The sequence below is a fragment of the Atta cephalotes genome (genome assembly GCF_000143395.1).
Source record: "Atta cephalotes unplaced genomic scaffold scaffold00015, whole genome shotgun sequence".
NCBI lineage: Eukaryota > Metazoa > Arthropoda > Insecta > Hymenoptera > Formicidae > Atta > Atta cephalotes.
The window spans coordinates 2,924,766-2,930,513 of NW_012130079.1; the positions used below are offsets into that span (position 1 = coordinate 2,924,766).

The following is a 5,748-nucleotide window of genomic DNA, read 5'->3' on the forward strand; positions in this document are numbered from 1 at the left end:
ACTTATTCGAATTATAAAATTATTAAACGATATTTAAAAAAAAACAATTTAAATAATTTTCTCTTTTTCTTATTTATTCTAGCTATGCAAATATTGATTTTCGCATACAATTTAACGATATTTTTAAAAATACTTTAGATGTCATAAAACTCTTAAAATTTTCACAGAAAAACTTTTCCACTTTCAAAGATTCCACCTTCAAATTTATTTACTTTTGTAGATTTTGAATCACACTCTTTCAACATTGTTTCAAGAATTTATGAGATTCAGGGAACGAATTAATAAAAACACTTGTTTTGTTCTCATAATTTTCTTTGACGTTTATACATTTGTATATAGGTTTCTATGCAAACACGCAAGTGTTGGTTCCGCCAGAAGTGTTATTAGCGATTGTATATATTCGATACGTCATTTATTATTTCTAGAGAGGTGTAAACGCAAACGCTAACAAAAATCACTTAAGTACAATATTTATACGTAACATAAATATACGGTATTGCCGAGGATGTTGTATCTATCCTCCTAAAATAAATCGTCGTATCGGCAAGATCACGTTTGTGCTATCTCATATTATTTTAATTAACGAACATATTGGCCAACCTCTGAAATGAATCAAAGAATTCTCGTTACTTGGTGTTTTCGTTACATCGAAGAGAAAGCGTAGGAGAATCGATATTTTCTATATTCGATGATAGAATTCGAGTTCGTATTCGCGAGAAAGCGACGCACAGTCTTGTCTCACTTCTTGCACAGAAATCATTCTTATATATTTTATACAATATTATATTCCATCGCATTATACAAGAGTTGATTTTTCTGTTGCATCGCATTGAAAATGCAACATTTATAGAGAGTATAATCTAAATGTTAACTCTATGAAGGTACAAATATACCAGCTATACATTCCTAGGCATCATTACAAAAATATTAAATCTAACAAGCGAAGCTAAACATGGCTCGTTATAGACAAAATCGGTGTATATGCATATATATTTATTTCTTATTTATTCTGTTCTCTTTTCTCTTTCTCTTTCTCTTTTTCTCTTTCTCTTTTTCTCTTTCTTTTTCTTCATTGAAAATACGTCTTCATAATTTTAATATCTGTGATGATATAATATAAGATTTAATCATCTTAGCGACGGCCAGCGCTAATATCCATTTGAACTATTTATTGTCGATAAATTGTATAATGAATTTATTGTCATTAAGTAGAATTATAACGTGATTCTCTCCGTAAAGCTTTTTCATCACGTCCAGATAATAGTAACATATGTATATAAATTCGAATTCCTAGATTGAATCCCTATTTGCTGTAATCTGATTGCACGCGCTAAGTATGCATTTTTAATTTGCTAATGCAGATTAATATTTCAATATTTCAATCTTGAGTTATAGTCTTTGCCAACCTCTAATGTTTGCCATTTTTGTTTCGCATAAAAGGGGAATAAAGGGATAAATCTACATGCATGGCGTACATCTAAAAGCTATTATCGTCACCCGCAATTACACACCACTCATTCGCGAGTTTTCTTGCACACGAACACATACATATTCACGCGATATACAGACATTTTATCCGGGACCCTAAACGTGCAGTAATGCGAAATCTTGATCCTGAATTTCACTATTACCGCTACATGTTACGATAAATTTTCAATTCACGAGAGTGCACAGTGCAGATTTTTGTTTTATATAGTTTAATATACCTACAAGGGAAAGGAGAGATTTTTCTTTTTTTTTTTTTTTTCTTTACATGGAAGATCTGACGCAAGGTGGTCTGTGATTATATAATATGCCACTCGGCAAATAGTAAAGCTCGCTTATTCGGCGCGGTATACTAAAAACGAGATAATCTTATCGAGAACTTTTTTATGATTTACGTAAAATTCGGAAGTTAATCGTATATCTTATGTATACTCGTTTCACGAGCATTGCACCGCATTAAAACTAATTGTAGACATTACCCAATACTGTATCCAAGCCCTTGAGCATAAAATATACAATGCTTTGAAAATATATATACCACTGTAAAATGATTTTCACTAGCTTAAACATTTATTATAAATGTGTTACTATAATTCGACAAATTATAATCTCATATTTTAGATAATTGATTATTTCTTATAGCAAAAATATAATTTGATTACCAACTCTTACACTTAATATAAAAAATGAAAAATAATCATTAAAATTTTTTCACAATAAAGTATTAATTAGGATATGCTGGTATATATTTTTTCAAGACACTTATGTAATATATTTAGCAAGATATTTTTGTTGATAGGAAGGTGCGTGTACTCGCTTCTTTGTAGACAGTAATGCCGATACCAAAATATTATTTCTCTTATACGTGATATGTCGTTTTTCGAATTTACGATTTCGATGTTGGCAACATTATTTTCCTCGCGTACCGCATACGTGTAGTTTATATATATAAAAAATGGAATGTATTTTTTACGAATCAATATAGTTTTGCGCAAACGCAGATTTTTCTCTCCCCCGCATCGTATCGATCGATCACTGTCTACAGAAACACGCGGAAATATTTAAGTACAGGGATTTAATGTAATGTAATGCTTCCGCGACTTTCATACACTTCGTTACGTATAGGATATGGCAGGGATATGACTCACGGTTTCGATAGATAATTACAGATGTGATAGTTTCTGTTTGCGCGATCCAAAAATGCGACAAAAAATTTCCTCTTCATATCGTGTTTGTCTCTCAAATCAAATTTGTTATATTACGTTCGGCATTTTGTTTCGTTGATATTATATAATTCGATAGAATAGATATTTTAAGGAAATTTTTTTCCCGCGTGGATTATCACAGATATACAAGCTGTGATCCGCAAAGTGTAGTCAACTTCTAACAAATACTTCGTCATGTGAATCGCTCTCCTCTCTCTCTCTCTCTCTCTCTCTCTCTCTCTCTCTCTCTCAACATTATTCTACAAACTATATAAAAATATAAAATACGTACATCATTATGGAAACTTTCGTCTAATCGCGACTCCGCCATTCGAATGGCTACATTTTTGAGAAATGCAGGAAATCGTCGAAAGCAGAAGACTTAGATAAATAATCAAGATTAGTTATATAGATGAGGGACTCACCCTCGATCCCGCAGATATTTAGTGTTAGGTATAGCTGCTTTCAATGTTACATATGCATTAATAGTACATATGCATTAATATTTTCATAAAGCTAATAGTACCGAATTTCGCTCTACCGGCTTCGCGAAATTAGTAATTTGTGGTATTGTCGGGAATTTGTTTATCGACTATATTGCATCGTATCGTCACTAATTGCGTAAGTTTCACGAATACGACAGAGATATATGTATATAATATACAATAACCAATATACACAATACGCATCTTATGAAACATATGTAGATATATCTACAAATCGATATTGTCACAGTTAAGTCAATGATGCCTATGCAACGAGGCCTCGATATTCTAAAGTTAGCAAAAGGTATTTTGCTTACGTCCGCAAAAGTATACTCTATATATTGTCATAAACTTGTTTAATAACGCGAATGCCCTGCAGCACATTAGCTGTAAAAACATCGTTTTTAGCGTTGATAATTATTTTTTATCTTTTCTCTCGAGGCTTATCGCGATATTCTCGAAAGAAATGGTGCTCGAACACCATTAACGGCTGAAAATATAGCTGCAGAAATTATTGCAACTTATTGCATATACTGATTATTTTACAGAAAGACTAGCTTGGCAGTCTACGAGCAGTCTATCGAGCCTATTCTAAGGGCTCCGTTAATTTTAAATTGTTTACTTGTGTATACACATTTTTTTCGCGTAAAGTATTGTCTTTTTTCCTTGGAAAGTACGGTATGATAGCATTGCCTCTTGATTTGAATAAGCTTTGAATATTAAAAACTTATTAAAGAATATAATTCAATCCGAAAAAACCGGAAATTAACATAAAGTTGCAGATAATACGATAAGTATAAAATAGTTTACACGGTGCGATTTTACGTAGATCTAATCTGATGCTAATATTTATTTAGATATTATTTGGTATCATTTTTGATCTTTTTTTACAATTATCCTTTATATCTTCAAAAACATCTCAAAGAGATACGATACTGAATAGTGTGGAATGAGCATAACAATTTATGTCGTTTACTAAAAAAAAATTTAATCTAGCTCTGTAAGATGATTTCTGAAAGAAAAAAAGTGTATCACGTTTTTTTTTTGGAGTTACTATACGTAAGAAGTTACTATTTAAAGCTCGATGATATAATTTCATTATCAGTCGAGAAACGATTTAATTATTAAAGCCAGAAGTGAAGGCAATTTGTGATTCGGTTACTCGGTTATTTTTTTATACAGATCTTTTTTTCCTCACGCAAGTATCCTCTTTATATCCTGATAAAGATATGTTATCATTAAGAAGATATGAATTTGCAGGAATTTTTTTCTGTGATATGATTTACTACTGATAAATTTTATCAGTTCAACACAAAACCCTATGCCATTTTATCGAGTAGAAAATATTTTTGCTCGTTAAATGTATCCGGAACAAAAGAATCGAAACGACCAATCGGCCATATGCGCATTTCTGCTTGAGATCGTGAGCCATGGGTATCGATGGACGGTCTATCGATGAGAGAACCCCTGACCGCTCGTCTATAGCTTTTCTTTTTAGATCATAAATAGCATGTCTTATAGTAAATAAAGGCGACTGTATCCTTGCCGAATGTTCTGCATTCTCTCTCGTAATGTACTTGACCTGGTCCATATCTACTGCCTCTCTGATACTTATCTAATCTCGACAGGCTTCTGCAGAGCTTGAGATAATCGTCATCGAAGGGTGATTCGCCCTCCTCTCGACGATACCTGTTACGTCGACGATAATTGTCGTCGAGTCTCTCCTCTCGAGTGTCATTCCTACTGCGGGCGGATGGGAGATACGTGATGTCATCGAGTTCTAAATCCGTTAGATCCTGCAGGCTCTTCGGATACGTGCGCCGTCGTTCTCCCTCCGGGGAGTCGCGTGCTTGATCCTTAAAGTTGATGGTTCTGCTGCGCCGCGGTAGGGTCGAGTAATACAGCCTCTCGTCTCCACTATGATTGATGCCGTTTCTTAGAATCGGTTTGGAGACGTACAGACCTCCCCTCGCGAGGTCCAAGTCTCGTCTCCAGGTGTCCGTCGCGTCGTAATCCGTTTCTGCGTACTCGCGCCTGCTGTTGGCACGACGGGGCTCCGTCGCGTTGAAACGACGAACGTAACTCGCGTCTGCTCGCATTGAGTCCCGGGAATAAGTGCTGTTGGAGTATGCCACGCGTTTCTTCTGATGGCCGCCGTTTCTCCGTGGCCGCTTGTAATCAAAACTCTGGTACTGGCGGCGACGGTTCTCGACGCTTATTTCTCGATCAACTCGCGACGGAGGGTCGTTCCTGATCACGTCGCCGTTAATCCCGAGCGTGTCACGACGCGGCATTTCGTCGATTGAGCGACGAATCGGCAGCAAACCGCGAGACTGCATAAAGCTCTCCACGTTTCTACCGATTCTATTGGTCTTCTCGGCGAAGATACCGCAGTAATCCGACAATTTGCGGTGAACAACGCGCGCAGACGGCATCGCGATGTTGGAAGTCGTTATTGACGGATCGTTGCGGTAGAGATCCCGCGGATCGTGCTCGTTCGGATAAGCACCGCTCGGTAAAGGCTTGTTCGCCTTCTCTAAGTTCGAGAGACCCCCCGTCAGCGAGGCCTTATA

At 35.8% G+C, this 5,748-nt stretch overlaps 1 protein-coding gene across 1 annotated transcript in view; it reads left to right on the plus strand.

Annotated features, from left to right (window-relative positions):
* The window catches only part of LOC105618039 (mediator of RNA polymerase II transcription subunit 20), a 96,538-nt gene that overhangs the window by 1,341 nt on the left and 89,449 nt on the right, over positions 1-5,748 (plus strand). The gene's annotated exons all lie outside the window — the stretch shown is intronic.